This window comes from Schistocerca cancellata, chromosome 6 (genome assembly GCF_023864275.1).
Source record: "Schistocerca cancellata isolate TAMUIC-IGC-003103 chromosome 6, iqSchCanc2.1, whole genome shotgun sequence".
NCBI lineage: Eukaryota > Metazoa > Arthropoda > Insecta > Orthoptera > Acrididae > Schistocerca > Schistocerca cancellata.
In genome coordinates this window covers 356,315,763-356,335,700 of record NC_064631.1, presented here as the reverse complement: position 1 = coordinate 356,335,700, position 19,938 = coordinate 356,315,763, and the positions used below count along the sequence as shown (strand labels likewise).

General features: G+C 42.0%; 1 protein-coding gene across 2 annotated transcripts in view; it reads right to left on the bottom strand.

Annotated features, from left to right (window-relative positions):
* Positions 1-19,081, bottom strand: part of LOC126191410 (hemicentin-2-like) — a 1,933,978-nt gene extending 1,914,897 nt beyond the window's left edge. For both annotated transcript variants that reach the window (XM_049932279.1, XM_049932278.1), the window contains exon 1: positions 18,549-19,081. The gene's annotated coding sequence lies outside the window, so the exon portion shown is untranslated. The remainder of the gene's footprint in view (positions 1-18,548) is intronic.
* Positions 19,082-19,938: the final 857 nt, after the last annotated feature.

The following is a 19,938-nucleotide window of genomic DNA, read 5'->3' as shown; positions in this document are numbered from 1 at the left end:
GTTAGTGTCAGCCAGTTTGCCGTGGCATACGGAGCTCCATCGCAGTCTTTAACACTGGTAGCATGCCGCGACAGCGTGGACGTGAACCGTATGTGCAGTTGACGGACTTTGAGCGAGGGCGTATAGTGGGCATGCGGGAGGCCGGGTGGACGTACCGCCGAATTGCTCAACACGTGGGGCGTGAGGTCTCCACAGTACATCGATGTTGTCGCCAGTGGTCGGCGGAAGGTGCACGTGCCCGTCGACCTGGGACCGGACCGCAGCGACGCACGGATGCACGCCAAGACCGTAGTATCCTACGCAGTGCCGTAGGGGACCGCACCGCCACTTCCCAGCAAATTAGGGACACTGTTGCTCCTGGGGTATCGGCGAGGACCATTCGCAACCGTCTCCATGAAGCTGGGCTACGGTCCCGCACACCATTAGGCCGTCTTCCGCTCACGCCCCAACATCGTGCAGCCCGCCTCCAGTGGTGTCGCGACAGGCGTGAATGGAGGGACGAATGGAGACGTGTCGTCTTCAGCGATGAGAGTCGCTTCTGCCTTGGTGCCAATGATGGTCGTATGCGTGTTTGGCGCCGTGCAGGTGAGCGCCACAATCAGGACTGCATACGACCGAGGCACACAGGGCCAACACCCGGCATCATGGTGTGGGGAGCGATCTCCTACACTGACCGTACACCACTGGTGATCGTCGAGGGGACACTGAATAGTGCACGGTACATCCAAACCGTCATCGAACCCATCGTTCTACCATTCCTAGACCGGCAAGGGAACTTGCTGTTCCAACAGGACAATGCACGTCCGCATGTATCCCGTGCCACCCAACGTGCTCTAGAAGGTGTAAGTCAACTACCCTGGCCAGCAAGATCTCCGGATCTGTCCCCCATTGAGCATGTTTGGGACTGGATGAAGCGTCGTCTCACGCGGTCTGCACGTCCAGCACGAACGCTGGTCCAACTGAGGCGCCAGGTGGAAATGGCATGGCAAGCCGTTCCACAGGACTACATCCAGCATCTCTACGATCGTCTCCATGGGAGAATAGCAGCCTGCATTGCTGCGAAAGGTGGATATACACTGTACTAGTGCCGACATTGTGCATGCTCTGTTGCCTGTGTCTATGTGCCTGTGGTTCTGTCAGTGTGATCATGTGATGTATCTGACCCCAGGAATGTGTCAATAAAGTTTCCCCTTCCTGGGACAATGAATTCACGGTGTTCTTATTTCAATTTCCAGGAGTGTATATAAAAAGGTTCAAGTGTCTCTGAGCACTATGCGACTTAAATTCTGACGTCATCAGTCACCTAGAACTTAGAACTAATTAAACCTAACTAACCTAAGGAAATTACACACATCCACGCCCGAGGCAGGATTCGAACCTGCGACCGTAGCGGTCGCTCGGCTCCAGACTGTAGCGCCTAGAACCGCACGGCCACACCGGCCGGCAACACGAATTCAACTTCAGATCCCCCACCGGTAGCACTCGTTTCTTCATTCTCGCATAAAGCAGTGTGTGAGGCCAAGTTAAACTGCTTGAAACCCAGAAATACGAAAAAAAAGAAAAGGATACTCAACGATACTTACAGGCAAGTGTGTGTTTCCATTCAAGGCAGTCAGTTAGGACTTGTGTCGAATTACGTGTATCAGCGTGTACGGCATATTACTATAGAACAGTCTACAAACGTACGCACACATACTTTCCGTAGTCATGCAACTGGTATTTTGTTCAAGTTTTCTACAGTTATTATCTCAACATCAATCGGATATTACTACAACTTCTTAACGAAGGACTATGCATTTCTATCCACAATTCGGAAAGGAATTTTATATTTTGGTGAAATTTATTCAACGCGTTACTAGCGGACATGAGGCTGAAACAGAGAATTTCCCAACGTACAAAAGTAAAGATGTAGCGTGTGAGCTACTCACATAAACTATCAGATTGTTTGGACTGAGGGATATAAACTGCGTTTAACACAAACGTTCATATGAAACAAGCCGTCAGTTTCCCAATGTATATAGACCCGATAGTGTTGCGTCTACTGCTACGTGACCACCTAGTGCCAATCAATTAATAAAAGCATCGAAATAGCGTAAGAGGAACAAAAAGAGGTTTTCGATCACATCAGCCGCTTTGTCACTAATAAGCGTACAGAAATAATGTAGAAGAATCCCATTAATATTAATATTAGCATATATACTCTAGTTGCAGTTTGTTGTTAGTATACTTTACTGAAAACGCCAAAAGAGGCTGCTTTTGGCAAATTCAGTATAACTTTATTCGTGCGACATCCAAGAACGCTCTCTTATATGGCGGGATTAACGGAACATGATACATGAGTAAAAAAATTAATGAATGAGTAAATGAATGACAGACCTACGTCCAATGAAACATCATTCTCCAAACAGAAACGAAATTTAAACAAAAATATCTAGTAATTGAACCCAAGAAGTTATTAGTTGTACTTTTTTCCCAAGTTGAACCGGAATTGTCAGCTTCTCTTTCCGGATAATATTCCTCTTTATTATCGATGTAAAAGAAAGCGCTGATATCTCTGGATATCTACCGGCGACCTGAATCTGTTAACGATAACTGATTCGGTATTAATAGTTCGGCCAAGAGGACAGTTACAGCGGAATAATAAAATAAGCTGTCATGTAGCGGACCGGACATTCAGCATTTAATAATAAAACGTAGTTTAAAAAATTAATTCAACGTTTCGTTTCAGCTCATGCTCGACTTTAACGGACTCGTTGACCATTTGATAAAAGGCGATTCCATCACAGAAATTATTCTACATATCACTAGCACATAGTTCGTGGGGTAAACAGACGTAATAAAAAAGTGTAAAAGTAAGACATTCCGTTTCCCTTCATTGAGCCAAAATGTTGTGGGGGAACATACATTTCAGTAATCGTTGTGTTTAACAATACAAAAATACTGAAATATAGTTTTTTTGCCTTTACGGTTGCTGTCGATAAACAAATATGAGACAACACACGACAGTGATGATCGCATTTAGCAGAACAATTTATGCCCTGCGGTGATGAAAAAGTACAAGTGCTTGGAACGGACTACCAGTGGAATCTCACCATATGCGACGAATATGTTGTGATATCAATATCGTGACGCACTGGAAACTGGGGAATGTGCGAATATGATCCTTGGGTACCACATTACTTGTATGGCTTTCAGGCAATCAATAATGACAGAGATGAACTTTACTGAAGTTTCGTGTATTTTTAAAAACCTCACGCAGCTTCAAACGTAAGAAAGTTTTATGCTCTCATACTAAATGCTTTCATTTTCCGGAACGTTATTAGTTCACGCGTTCCATGCACTGCGAGTTAGCCACCATATTTGATATGTTCTGGCACCGTCCTCCGTTCTTGAGCTACAAGGCTGTTTTTCAGGTTGCATATCACCAACTCCGCCTCTTGCAGTGTTGGTCTTTTCGCTTCAAAAGTAATCCTACACAAAAAAAACACAACATATAATTTATTAGTGGGTAAACTACTTTAATCTGGTGTATATCTGCCTACCACAATTCAGAATTACTATGGAACAAGCATCACGCTAATGTGAAGTAAACACATATTGAACAAATGCCTTTTTTGCCATACGTATAACGTTACTATATAACAATGACATTAACTGTGCTTACCACTGTAGCTCCTGTTTGTATGGAACCTAACGATTTAAAGTCAAAATGAAACACATATAGACCAACAACGCAAAACGCTTCGTACATAATCTACCTCTGCTACACGTTTGCAGCCCGTCAGAAGAAGAATAGTTCGAGTATGACATGCAGGTCCCTCACAAATCAGTATTATTTTATCAGCAGACACATTATATACGACTCTCACGCAATTTAATGTCCAAAGGACGACATAGTAAACGATGAAAACTGGCTTGGCAACGCGAGAACCACATCAATGTTGAGTTGACAGCAACAGAACGGTAGGGGATAGGTGCAGATTCTCGGAAATATTCCGTATAATTGTACAAGGTGCATTCAAGTTCTAAGGCCTCCAATTTTTTTCTCTGAACTGGAAAGAGATAGAAACATGCACATTGTTTTAAAATGAGGCCGCGTTCATTGTCAATACGTCCCAGAGGTGGCAGCACCGTACGGCAGATGGAATATTACCGCCAGCGGCGAGAATGAGAACTGTTTTAAATACTTAAAATGGCGACGTTTCCCTTACTTTGTGCAATCATTCGTTTTCTGAATTTGCGTGGTGTGAAACCAATTGAAATTCATCGACAGTTGAAGGAGACATGTGGTGATGGAGTTATGGATGTGTCGAAAGTGCGTTCGTGGGTGCGACAGTTTAATGAAGGCAGCACAATATGTGACAACAAACCAAAAGAACCTCGGGCTCGCACAAGCCGGTCTGATGACATGATCGAGAAAGTGGAGAGAATTGTTTTGGGGGATCGCCGAATTACTGTTGAACAGATCACCTCCAGAGTTGGCATTTCTGTGGGTTCTGTGCACACAATCTTGCATGACGACCTGAAAATGCGAAAAGTGTCATCCAGGTGTGTGCCACGAATGCTGACGGACGACCACATGGCTGCCCGTGTGGCATGTTGCCAAGCAATGTTGACGCGCAACGACAGCATGAATGGGACTTTCTTTTCGTCGATAGTGACAATGGATGAGACGTAGATTCCATTTTTCAATCCATAAACAAAGCGCCAGTCAGCTCAATGGAAGCACACAGATTTACCACCACCAAAAAAATTTTGGGTAACGACCAGTGCTGAAAAAATGATGGTGTCCATGTTCTGGGACAGCGAGGGCGTAATCCTTACCCATTGCGTTCCAAAGGGCACTACGGTAACAGGTGCATCCTACGAAAATGTTTTGAAGAAAAAATTCCTTCCTGCACTGCAACAAAAACATCCGGGATGGGCTGCGCGTGTGCTGTTTACCAAGACAACGCACCTGCACATCGAGCTAACGTTACGCAACAGTTTCTTCGTGATAACTTTGAAGTGATTCCTCATGCTCCCTACTCACCTGGCCTGGCTCCTAGTGACTTTTGGCTTTTTCCAACAATGAAAGACACTCTCCGTGGCCGCAAATTCAACAGCCGTGCTGCTATTGCCTCAGCGATTTTCCAGTGGTCAAAACAGACTCCTAAAGAAGCCTTCGCCGCTGCCATGGAATCATGGCGTCAGCGTTGTGAAAAACGTGTACGTCTGCAGGGCGATTACGTCGAGAAGTAGCGCCAGTTTCATCGATTTCGGGTGAGTAGTTAATTAGAAAAGAAATCGGAGGCCTTAGAACTTGAATGCAGCTCGTACCATCTTGATCGAAAACAAATCGACAAATGCAACACAACAAATGTAACACTAATATACAAATACTGTACACACTGTTCAAAACACTATTATGTGTCACGTATGTCATTTAAAGCGCATCATGCAGTCGCTGAAACACTAAATGCGAACTTTGGAATTTATATGGTTGCAAGCCTGGTCTGAACGACGGAGAGACAAGAAACAGTAACAAAAAAGCCAATGTAATATCTACAAATTCAGTTTTGTAATTGTCATTAATTTGATAAAATTGCAAAACGTTGCCCAAAAAATATCCGTAAAAGAGAATCTAAAATACATTATATGAAGCTACATAACTACATCAGTGCACTAAGGAATATACATAATTATAACATATTATCTTCTAGGTGCTGTGCCTAGAAAATGAGAATTTTTTCTATTTATAATACGCAAGCTTATAATACACATCAATGAGAAACTACAGCAAAATTAAAAATAATTAAGAATGATTTGATGCAACATGCACACAATTCAAGATTAGGCAGATAATAATGAAGGCTTAATCATCAGTATGCAACAGTAATTGCGGTTAAATTTGCAGAACGCATAATTCTGATACGCCGAGTGAAAAGTAAAATAATGATTGTACGAAGCGTGTTTGAACAGGCACGCTAAACCACTGGAATGAATCAGTATTTTTCTAATCTACATGCAAATTGCTAACTTATGTAAACAAATACGTAATCGCTAGGTTTGATTTTCTAATGTAACTATCTGGAGAAATGAATACTATCAGCTATCGTAGGAACTTATCTTGTTTGGAGTGAAATTCAGTTTAGTGTGTCTATATTCAATAGTGGTTACGGTTCACTGCTCGGAGTTGCATGCTTTATATCGAAACAGCAGTTGAATTAACATAGCATGGGACGAATCTTTCGCGTCTCACGTAAATAAATTGTAGAAAGGGAAGAGTATTTCTAATGCATACGAGACTCGTTACGAAAATCTAATAGGTAATAGTTGCATTTTTATTCGGTGTGAAACATTGACCTGGGGTCAGACTGCAATAGAAACATCAGACTACTGCTGCGTCACAAAAAAGCGCAATTTGTACTTTCAATGTTGACGTTTAACCATCTCTTCTAGTCCAAAATCGAAGAGTTACGTCGCATTTATCTTACATAGTTGATATCTGATGTAAGTTACGCGATTTAGAGCGACAGAGGATTTCTTTTGAGTATTATTTACAACGACCGCAAACAGGAGCATGTTTCGTTTCTTATAATATATGGTAGAGGCTGAAAGTGCGCTAGATTTTCCCCCTCCCCCAAACACACACTTATTCCAAATACTGGCATTATGTGAAACTATAAAAGTGCGAAAAAATCTCACGGATCCACTCGAATAATACAGTATTTAGCATTTAAATACCATTATCAATCATCACAGAAACTTACAATAAACAATCCCTCCTGGATTTTACAATCTCTACATATTGTTCGCACCTCTTTGATGACGAACAATAACCAAGGATAACGGATGTTATCTACTGCGCCATTTACTTTTTTAGTAATTACTATACTGGCTCATTTCCTTGAATTGCACCCAAAGCTACTTTTCGTTCTAACGATAAACCTAATCTTCCTTCTTTCCTTCTCCCAACTGGAATTACAAGATAAGGCTTTCGTAATATCCGTGTAAAATACAAACTACTAAGAAAAACGGTAAATTTTAATCCTACGTATTGAGTCTTGGGTGTTCAACAGATAGTACAATAACTTACTAGTAGCAATGTATTGAGCTCCTAAGGGTACCATCACGAATTATTATTCTTTAAAAGAATGTTACGGCTTCGCTACCTCTTTTGGAAACACACACATGACAAAATAACTCATATAACGTTTAACAGCCTCGTTACGTCCTCATTTCATTTCAGACAGTAGTTTTCGGGACGTAGTGGAGTGTTCGTTTGTTTTCTTTGATCTTTGTTGGAAACATTTGACGAGTTAGACTCTACTTTAGTATTTAGTCGACGCCAACATTAGAGATAGTCCAGTCAATACCCTTTTGATAAACAGGAATCATGTTATAACGTTGACTGAAATTATACGGGATTTCACAGTCCACATATATCCCATTAACACAGTTAAAATACGAAACGCACTTCTTAGAACGCGTTTCTAGTTAACTTATAGTCTGAAATTGGTAAAATTAATTTAGTTTTCTTTCCATAACGTGATGCTGCATCAGATTTTAGGAGTGTATGACATATCGAAGCTAATTGCCAGAAATTTTTGAGGGCTTTTCTCTTGGAGTATATTTATTCAAAATCGTTCAAATGGCTCTGAGCACTATGGGACCTAACATCTGAGGTCATCAGTCCCCTAGAACTTAGAACTACTTAAACCTAACTAACCTAAGGACATCACACACATCCATGCCCGAGGCAGGATTCGAAACTGCGACTGTAGCGGTCGCGCGGTTCCAGACTGAAGCGCCTAGAACCACTCGGCCACACAGGCAGGCGGTATTTTTATTATTTAAAAATGAAAATTAACAGTAAAAACGGCAACGAAAATCTTATTATGAGGCTACCGGTCTCGGTTTGTTTTAGACCATCTTCAGAGCTCACACCAGGATTGTCCATGGTGCCTGCTCCGTTCACAGCCACGGTTTATCATACTGGAGCGAGGTCTGAAGATGATCTAAAACAGACCTTAGGATACTCTCATAAGAAGAGGTTTGTTGCGGTTGTGACTTTTCTTTTTCATTTGTAACTGTCAGACATTAAAATAATATAGGAAGAAGTTCTCCGTTCTTATGGAAACGAGTTTACTGTAGTAGCCTCGGTCGCATAAAATAGGTTCCTTCACAAATTTAGAACACTACACGTTCTAATTTTATATTCCGTATCGGACAGACTGTAAATACCATCATATTGTATCTTTAGAGTGACATTAAAGCAACCTGTAGGTCACAAATTTTTCGCCCTGTCCGGATATTCAAATATTGCCACAGTTCCGTGGGAATTACATACCAGCTCAATCCGATATTCTCACGACGTAACATTCTAGATGTCTGTAGTGACTGCACAACACTGACAAAAACTTTTACAGGAACAGAGGGCCACTACTTTATTTCTCAACCTCCAAACAACCGCTGAAGTTTTAACTTCTTGTTGTCAAGTTGCTCTATAAAAGAAAAAAAAAACTTTTCACGGAAGACATTTCTTCTTATTTTTCTGTCGTAATTTGTACTAAATTATACCACTACCTTCGGAAAAATATTTAGCTGAGGTAACTGAATTGAAAACTAAATATAGTTGTGGAAACGAAAGAAATGAGATGCGAAATCTTCGAAGGCAGCACTTAGCGGCGTCTTTATAATGAACCAGATCGTTTCGACACTCTTTAAAAAGTCCGGTAACGACGTTGCAGACGCCCTAGTATGCGTACGAGGTCGACTTGTTTAGTGGCCTAAAAGCAACTACCAATTTGGCATCGTGCACTTGTAATTTTTATCAATTTACACGGCTTGTTTGTGAACAAGAGTGTAAAGAAATACTAGTGAAAGGTTAGCGGAGAATCAAAAAAGTGTTGTGAAACGCCTAAGTGATAATAAAAACACTTGCATTCAGCTGAAATGAACTGACTGTGCTACAAGAGGGTAACTTGTACGGAAGGATTTTAACGCTCGAACGTGAACGATTACTTCTTTCACAACGTGAAATATGCGTCCAAACGGTTCCAGGGTCGTTATTGCCAGTACGAAAAAGCGCCCGGGAGAATGCAATTACTTTAAGCAATCGACCTTCTTTGGTGGCTCTCTCAACATTATTGTTTTGAAATATTTAGAGTGCCACTTAATAATATTTCCATACTAAGTCAAGTCTGACAGCATGGAATAAAATAAAATGAACTTCTGGTTCAAATGGTTCTGAGCACTATGGGACTCAACTTCTGAGGTCATTAGTCCCCTAGAACTTAGAACTAGTTAAACGTAACTAACCTAAGTACATCACAAACATCCATGCCCGAGGCAGGATTCAAACCTGCGACCGTAGCGGTCTTGCGGTTCCAGACTGCAGCGCCTTTAACCGCACGGCCACTTCGGCCGGCAAAATGAACTTCTGCAAACAGAAGATTGTTATTTACATTCCCAAATTTAGAACGGACGTACTACGACCAGGAAGTTTAGTCATTAAAAATGTATGCCGAATATGAACGTTGCATTTACATTATGGAACATCTTTTTTAACATTGTTATTTAAATATTCTACTCAGGTTTGATCTGTAATGCTGGAAGTAAACATTATCGCGCACAACGAACGATAATTCTCGGTATTATGTATTCAAATTAATTAAATGTAAATTAACATTCACCCCTTTTTAATGTAAAATTCTCGTTTCGTTAAATGTTAGCAGAAAACAGCCAGATTAATTTCTAATAAAGAGCGCCTTGTTAATACACATGACCAGTGTAACCACATTATCACGTGGTACGCATATACTGAACTGGGAACAGTGACCTGCTGTATGATTCATTCAGCTAGAGCCACCAGAGATATGTGTGGAAGATTCGTCTGACACTCGCAGATATACGGGTAGGAATGAAGACGCGGTAAGGTACATTCTGTCATGACCAATTCATAAGCAGTTAAAACTGTTTGTTTCTTGAGAGAAATAAGGATGAAAATGAATGACTGTAATGCATCACTTACCTCCAAAATACGATTCGCAACATTTTCACACGCATTACTCCTGTCGATCATTCATAAAACGATTAAATTCTCCCAGTCAAACAATTTAAAAAGTAGTCGACAGTATTTCTATTAATAAAGAAATACATTGTTCAAGGAGCTATGAACGTGCTATGTATTTCGTTCCCTTTGTTAGAGTTCACTTTGATTTCCTCGAACATAAACTGTTACTTAAGATATACTAAATACTGATCACCTTCGCATTTAGTGAATCATACGTGTATATCAAAACGAAAAATACATCGCATAAGAAGTGAAGGGCATGCATGTGTCATATTGGCTGAGGAAAGAAGGAATCTTACGCAGTCATATAATCTTAGGAGGAACCGGAACACGTTTTATATTACAGTGAGTTACTCGAACATCGGGTAAGGAAGCTTAATATTATAAGAAGGAGCACAGTCATCAACTGATCAGGAACAAGAAAGGATGTTAGGTGAAGTATTGTTTAGTAGATCATCACTATACCCCCCTGACGTGAGTTAGGGTAAAGCAGGGAAACGTAAACGTAGGTAGTTTACAGGGAGGAAACCATTGTCTCAGAAGCAACACGCCACAGTGTATGTGGTATGTGCATGAAGTCAGTTTTGAAAGAATTGTGTTGTTCGCATTACGGACATGGTGAGAGACATTGATCATGAAGGTAATGCTTACTTTGACGGCAGAGTAATGTAAATTTAGAGAAGATCGACTCTAAACTAATTTCTTTTCTGCGTGAGAATGTTTGGTTTAAGAATGAAGAGGATAATTTGTGATAGATTAAGGCAAACACAGACACCCTCTCATATATTTTTTTGGTCGTTCCATAGGTGACAAAGAAGTACGGCAGTAAGTAATAATGATATAAATTAATCCGCACAGTCTATCTTGTGTACATAAAAGTCGTCTATGCAAATGCAATTGGGGCGAAACGGCTTTCACGTTTGCGCGAAAAGTTATTGAGGTGTCTGTGAGGTTCGTTAGTCTCCTCAATTAAGAATTTGTTAGTGGAACGTCTACAGTAGATATTAGAACTTTTTATTCGTTTCATATCTCCATCAGCACTGACTATCCGCTATGCTATGATACGCGTGTTATGAACGAACTATCCAAAACGTCCTCTGGTTTTAGTAAGCTCCATTGTGTTCCTAGGTACATTATCGTCAAGATACAACATTCTCCTCTGCTATACAAGAAATGAGGAAAATTGAAATGAAGTTTCCACAAAATGCTTCATAGATTTCTTTGAGTACTTACGGGCTCGCGTGGTCGAGTAATAGTCTCTACGTTTTTGGAGTAAATGAGTATAGAATTTCGTTAGTTCTGCTTTATATTTTATTCATTCAAAGATATCAGTCCAGCGTCTAGTTTGATGCCCCAGTTCATCGTGAATTGAAACGGCTATTATCAAAATGGACTAACAAAAATTAAAGTCTATAGCAGAATTTTGTTAACTCTGCTGTAAAAATTTTTCACGTACATTTTTAAATTCAAAATTTGCGTTGCTTCGGGAGTCATGAAAACAGCAATCCTTTGTATCCCGTGACCATGTAGCACACGAAAGCCGTACTGGATGCCAGATATGCCGAAGCACAACCGTTGCCATATTAAAATGGCAAGGGCCACCGAATGAAATACTGACCCAACAACCTACACTGCGTTGGTACAAGTGATCATGAAAGTGTGGACTTTAAGACGAAGCAGTGGTGGGTGGAATTACCTGCTATAGTGGAAACGCTGATGTGTTTCCCGATGCCCCAGGAATCCGGATTGTATGAGAGCGGATCCAATAGAGAAAACAACCATCTACAAGTGAAATACAGCAAAATAAATGAGCAAGCAGAGAACAAATTGTTTATAGTGTTTGTAGTAGATTAACAGCTGGGTAACCATTTAAGGGTTTTATTGCAGTATTGTGGTAGAAGTGGTTGTAGATTTTTATCTCTTTTTTAAAATTAAGTATCATAAATAAATAAATAATTAATACATAACTTATTACGGTCCAAGAAAATGTGACTTGTATGGCCTATATTAGCTTGTCAGGTAACAGGCAGTAATCATGAAGAATAAATAGATGAAAATAAATGAATAAATAAGCTCACTAGGTGAATACTGGGCTGGTACCAAAGTACCGCCTCAGTTATACGATTCACAAACATTTAGAAAACTTTCGCACATTTTCACATGAATAACTTGACAGGCAGGCAGTTGAGGTACACATATACCGTCTGGGAGAGATGAGACAGGGGTACCGAGCTGGCAACTGAAAGAGCATCTGGCCACCCCTTAACTTAACCATACCAAATCAGTTAATAACCACGAAGACGTAGCATGCGGGAGAAGGGCACAAGGAAAGGAATTTTAACGAAACTTTATAATCACTGCCGCGGTCGTACCAACGTTTATAAACGAGGAAATTTACCAGCGAACCAGGGAGAGGTATGTTCTGAATACTGACGAACATTTACTGCGACCAGTGATTAGCATCGTCAATATGTAGTGCGTTTCACTGAGCTACAGTACCGCCCGATCCACGCCAGCGCAGCGAAAGCCTATACCCGCGAAATACTAGCGAATGTAACGATAACACAGCTACCAAAAAAATCAGAAAAGCCTAATTCCGATTACAGATCGTTTAGTTCACCAACGCTTCGTCGTGATTGTTCAGTAAGTCGTAAGGCTGTGGTCAAAATATTACACTGCGCGCGCTCACACGCACGCACGCACACACACACACACACACACACACACACAGAGAGAGAGAGAGAGAGAGAGAGAGAGAGAGAGAGAGAGAGAGATTTAATACGTAATTTCTCAATTCTATATTTTTGCTACACTAGAGTAACAGATTGTGTGAAGACGACGCTCTGCCTCCATTAATTCTCTTCTAGAAATGGGAAAAGATATTTAATAGTATCTTAACAGCTGAATAATGATATGTTGCTGACGGAAATTCGTAGAGTGGTAAAATACATTGGAAAAGTTGAAATTTGCGGTACGGTTGACGGTTTTGCAGTGTGGGATAATTGCTATTTTGTTTGACAGAGGAATCTTCTACCGAAAACCACCGCCTTTGGGTTTCCAGGCTTTGTTTGTCCAGGGGATGTGACGAACAGCGCCCTTCTTCTCTTATACGGACAGCGAAGAGCAGTCAGTCTGATGTAATAATGGTGTTCATTACTAATGAGATTGCTATTACCTTCTAACGCACAAGGAAAAAAATATATATATACGCACGCCATGTCAACAAAGGGTATTCGTTAACTCAGTCGGTACGCATTAATGAAATAGATCTCTTTGCCTTTCAATTGAAGAAAATACAATAGAGTTTTCGTGCTGATTCAAAAATCGTATCCCGGAGCGGATAAATCATACAAATAGACGTCGAGTAATTCTTGAGGCTGTAGATAATTATCACTTGTTGGATACATAGGAATGTGACCGATCCGTACATATGGTCGCATACCACAAAATGCTAAGCGTCGTAAATCGGCTACCAAAATGATGAAAAACTGCACCGTGTCGAAAATATCAAGAAAAGTAACGCATTGGAATAAATATGAGAACTCTGGGCGCTAGGTATTATTCCAAAATCAATTCACAATAGATACGTTTCGTTGTTTCTCATTTAAGGTCCTACTGATTTGGGGGAAAATCCTAAGAAATTTAAATCTTATATAGGGTGCATAAACAGATCAAAGTCAGTCATACGGCCATTCAGCTACCATTGAGCACTAAAATTATTTTGCTGAGGAAGATCGTTCTATGTCTCCAGCTTTCAACTGTCACATGAGCGCCAAAGTGATAGATACTGAGATAAATGATCGCGGCTCAGAAAACGAAATAAAATATCCCAACAGGGCAAAGGTGACTTGACAGTATGCGATAAGTGTACGATTCTATGCAGCTTACGCAACAGAACCTTGTAAATAGGATCAATTGTTGAACGCTGGAACCATGAAAGTTTACAAGCAGTCGGAAAAAATTTAAAAGCCATTTAAAGTTTTAGGAAGGTTGTTGGAACTGACAGACACAATTGTTGATATATACGTCTGACGTCAATCAGTTTTAAAATTTTCGACCACATTTTATGCTGCTTTATTGTTACCGTTCCGCAATCCGAAAATACCCTCTGTAGGAAGTAAATGGTCTGAAGCCACGGTCACTGATCTTCAGAATGGATTTCTGTAGTTCAGCGCTGTCGCTTGGTGAATAACAAACAAATATGCGGAGTTTTTGATGGATCTATTGGGTGACTGAGTTATTACTGGTAGCTAACAAGTTGTCCTAACCGGGGAGAAATTCTCACATGTGAAAGTTACTTTACTTTTACCCCAAGTGTTTTGCAGGACGGTTAGTCTTCAGGATGCGTATCAATCGTCGGGTGGGCTTCGTAGGAAGTTCCGTTAGGCTTTTCGCTGATGATTCTGTCATGTGTAAGCAGTTAGCAACGCTAGAAAATAGCAGACAAAACCAGGAACACCCGCAAAAGATCGAAAGACAGATGCCGCACTGAGATTGTCTGCAAGTATTCTGAGGAGAATTAAATTCACTCCATGAGGAAGCGAGAAAAACCTCCGATGGACCCATTCTTGAGTAGTACTCACTGATCTGTGACCCTTGATATATAAGGCAGATAAATGTGAACCCGAAAAGAGTACGTGTTTCGTCACGAGTTCGGTCAGTAAATGCGAGGGCGTCATTAAGATGTTACATTTTATAGCAGCAGAAGCTACAACACTGGCATAGTACACCACGGGGAACTTTCAGCTGAAATAGGAAAGGCACACGTTCCAAGTACATCAAGAAGATACTTTTTCCCAGAAACGTCTCGCAAATGATCAAGTCTGTGAATTGAGAAGTAATTGTGTTAATATCAGGCTTGCTGGCGGTAATTCTTTCCCCGCGTCGTTCGTGAATGGAAGAGGAAAGATGGGGATGGCAGATGCAGCAGTGGTTCCCTCCGCTATTCCCGTAAAGTGATCAGTGTAAAACGAAAGTGGATTCCGGGAATTTATCATCATGTAACATTTGCTTACTTCCAACAAGAAGAAAGTAAAATGCTACACACTTTTAGTGCCTGTAAGTGAAATCATAACACCACTTCCCTTCCTCCATGGACCGTGGACCTTACCGAGGTTGAGTGACTTAAGTGCCTTGACGATACACGCAGTCGTACCGTAGGTGGAACCACAACGGATCTGTGGAAGGTAAGACTAACATTTAGGGGTCCTGGCGCTGGGCAGCAGTCTTTTCAGTAGTTGCACGAGCAATAATCTAAATAATTGAGTGATCTGTCCTTGTAACTTTACCCAAAGTGGCCGTGCTGTACTGCACTGAGAAAGCAGGACAAAGCTGCAGACGTTACATTTCCCAAGCACGAGCTGCACTACTGTGCGTGGAAAGCCGCATGAAACCATTCTTCGAACTGAAGACAACATCCGCAGTGGTTACAACCTATATGGTGCGATGAAAAGCAGTAGCGGATTTCAAACTGAATTCCACACGTATATAATACACCCTCTTAAGGGCAGATACAGTAACACAGTGGTGGTGAGACACTGAGATGCCTCCAAGATGTCTAAGTGTACTGAATCAGTTACGTTGTTAAAAGAGTCGATTGTATGCCCTTCAGTGGTTAATGATTGAATTAGTGGTCACTGGTCTCATGGTGTAGTTAGGTAGAGAAGTACCTATAGCCAAACAGTTTCATACGTCTAGTAATTTTCATGTACGTCACAGCTGCAGGATGATCCGCGAGGCATTATGGCGAATCCAAGTACTAAATGTACCATATATTTTAACGATCTTCTCTGTGCGGACTGATATGATGGTTTACGATTCATCTGACCATTAATATGGCCGATATACATATTGTCATTGTTGATAGTGACTATTTCCTGTTGACAGTATTTCTTAAATAATTCATTAGCAACTGATATTGGATTAAATACTAAAAAAAAAGGAATTTCCGACACTGACCCCCCCATCTCTCTCTCTCTCTCTCACACACACACACACACACACACACACACACACACACACACACAGAGAGAGAGAGAGAGAGAGAGAGAGAGAGAGAGAGAGAGAGAATTAAATTGCACGATTCTAAATTGCGTGTTCTCAAAAGTACCGACAAATAACACCTCGAGTAGGTCTGAAAGGAAGATCGAACGGCGGAAACATTGCGGCTAAGGTCTGCGGCCTATCCTAGCCACTGGCGGTGATCTCAGGCACTTTGTTTTCCATGAATAGGCGTTGAAGTAGAACAGTTCGCCACGAACTTCACGGAACAGTGGCGTGCTGCACGAAGTAGCCAGGAGGAAAAATTTTTCGGCGGTAAGCGCACGAGTGGTGCACAAAGGAAAAGTACCGTAGTTGTTAATCACGCTCACTCGCTTAAAACTATTTCTGCAAGGACCAGGTTTCAGATGGAATTCACAAACCGCGAGCTGGGGTTTTATTTGGTTTTTGTTTCCTCTCCCGCGGCACAGAAGCTACACGTCGTGTAAAACAGCTTAGATTAACCAAAAAAGCTTAGATTAACCAAAATACTAAAAGAAACCTGGCGCCTTTGTTTCAGTGTCTGTCGGCTTAGAACAAGATGTTCGCAAGGTAATCAGTGAAGATAGTAAGTGTATCAGGTAACGGACTGACGTTATGACTGCAGAAGTGTGTTTAACTTCGGCAGTAAAAACGCAACCTGCGGCAACAAACTAATTTCGTACCGCAGAACATAAACGAACGCGAGGTCATTGCAAGCAGTATCGGTCATATGATGGCAACACAGAGATTACTGTGTCTCGAAACATGCAAATGAGCAATTCAAGTGCCTTTTGTATGACTGTACCCGCTTGACATTTGGTGTGTATTGTAGTACTACACTGAAGAAGAAAACTGTACAGTGCATTTTGCTGCCGGTGTGTGACAAATGAACGAAACATCTGTCCTTCAGTGGAATGTGTGGAACAGCGCTAACCGTAAAAACAATGTCCCTTAGAAGAAACCATAAAATAAAAAATAAATGTTTATGTTAGGATATATGAAGTGCTTCGATTGTCAGTTTTAGTTTAACCACACCCTACAAAAAGACGTACGTTAATGATACGTTAGCAGCCACAGAGAAACAGATACAAACATCAAAGTATTTACGAGAAATATGACAGTGGATAGGGGTTATCCTATAACCGTTTGGTTGTTAAACGGGAAAAATTCTTAATAATAACATTCACAAGATAAAATTGCTTGCCGAACGTGGACCTGGTACCATGTTTATACTGTTCGGGGAGAATCGTCCGAATTAAATATATCTGCATGACATTCATAATTCGTCGGGTAGTTTCTTTCGCTGCCGCACTACTGTACTTTCATTAGATCATGAAAAACGCCTCCAAATGAAGCTACATTTCTTTTTACAACACCTCCTCCAATTGTGATGTACACTGTGCTTAGGAACTCGTGCCAACAGAGATATGAGAAGCGACAAGGTACTTAAGAGTCAAGACTATGTGAGGACAAGTATCTATGAACTTTTAACCTATTTTGTGTGCGCCATGGAATATAATTAATATCTTCAACATTTCGCGGCCCTGTCAACAACTGTATAAATACTAATTTTAATTTTAATAACCAACAGCCTCAGTTGCACCGTTTACCTAGAATTTACCTAGGTTTACCGTTGATTTCCAGTACAGCACTCGTGACTGCCGCATCGCGGTCGCGAAGTGTGGCCGAGACAGTTTCAGATAACTTTTTACAGTTTGACGATAATTTATGGCTTTGTAGTTTCAGCTTGACGATGTCCACGATGGACAAACGGTAGTTACTGTTATTCTGAAAAAGGGTGGGTTATCCCGACTGAAACCTAGGTAAATTCTAGGTAACCGGTGCAACTTAAGCTGTTGGTTATTAAAATTAATGTAATTAATAGTTTGGATAACATTTCACAAGTTTCTGTCAACGCGCAGTATGAATAATTTACATCTCTATGCTTTTACAGACACGAAAAAAAATAATATGTTGATGACGTCTCTGGCCGCGAAATCCTGCGCACATATTGTGAAATTAAGTCAAACGAGATTGGAGAAGTAATTAAGTATTCCATGAGATTTTCAGCTAGTAGCCGGATGACGTCGACATCGTGTCAGGATAATTCGGCTGACAACCATTCAGCCATCTCCAGGCGAATTTTACGCTGTAATACTCACCTGAAGATAACTCAATGGTTGTCAGCCGAAATGTCATGACAGGATGTGGACGTCATCCGGCTGCAAGCCCGAAGCCACACGAAAATCCATTATGCCGGGAAGACGTCGACGGTCAAAAATTATTTTAATTTTCGCTCTGATCTATCATAATGTGCGATTCAACGGCGATATAAATTCGACAGAACTATTGTTTCAGATCACAAATAGTGTTTTTTCTTCAATTTCAAGCTGTTAATTACTTTGTTGGGGTATATGTGAGATCTGATTAAAACGACTGCATGCTGTGATTGACAGTCTACTAAACTTACCTCGACTCAGCTTGTGTAAGCCTGGCGACTGTCGAATCTTCCTAAGCGCGAGCTAAATTCATCTGTCACTTCGCTACCGTCACTGCGACACACGTGTTCCCACACGGTTCACCACGTATCACTAAGACGTACCACCTCCCAGGAACGTGAGGCGAGAGAATCAGTAAACAAATTTCCTCTTCATACCTTCCAGCAAGCTCGGAGACAACACTTTTCAAAGGACTGTCACTGAAATGCCAGAGCGCACGGTGACAGCTGCCGCGAGGGACATCACTCGGGAGGGCACAGTCGCTGGCACATGCACGAGGAAAACAGACGATGCGTGCTCGCTCGTTTCTCGCAGTACACACGCTACGCCGGTCCGAAGACACGCCTGACAGGCGGAGTCCCTCGGGGTGGGAGGCTACGCACGCGTCGGCTGTCCCGGGAGGACGCGACAGGTCCTGCGCCTTGCGTCGGGCTTCTGCCCGCGGGCTGCCGGCGGAGGCAGCAGCAACACCAGCGGCAGAGCGGCCGTGGGCGGGCGCGGACGGGCGCCGGCGGCTGCAGGACGGGCACTGCCGGCCGCGCGCGACCCGAGCGCCGCGCGCCGCACGGCGCATGCGCGCAGCGCACAGTGCGTCGAGCCGCGCCGCCGGCAAACGTTTATTGGCTTGCACCGCGGTCCGCTGCGCTCCGACGATGTGATGCGTGTAAATCTTGTCACCCAGCTGTGCAAGCTGGCGGCACGTACGATCAGAATTACATGTGCAGTCAGGAGCACACGTAATCGTAATCGAGTGACTGTTTTAAATCTCAATTTTTTATTTGCCAAGTCTCTGCGGCTAGTCACACATTTCATCTTGGCTAAGCGTCCATGGTACGCTTCTTATCAGAACTAGATTTTGAAAAAGATTCATCGCGCTTCTACACGGCCCAGTCACACTGACCACCAAAGAGAGATGGGGCCCCTCCACGCCCGCACCAACGTGGTGACCAAACCAAAAGTTCTACTGTCACCTCCGTAAACATGTTAGTTATCTAGTAAGTAGATCGCAGGATGCTGGGGTGTGATGTTATCCGTGCGTCTGGGTAAGACTACGCATTAACGCGGTCCATCAGGTGATAGATAGTGGACGAAACGCGAGTGAGGGTAGCGATTTGAAGAGCAGAGGGAAAAAAGTGCCATGGCTCGTGCCATGGGGAAAAAAACCTCTGCGACAGTAGGATGAGTAGTAAGAGCAGTAGTGGCTTACTAGCTGCGATAGTTCGTGCAAGGTTGGATTTGTTAGCATAGGTATCACGCATCATTACCGTGACAAGCGATGGCGATGTATCCCAGTTGCAGCAGCTGCTACATTCCTGGAACAATCAAGATCGTTATACAGTAGTGGGAGATCGGCCATAGATC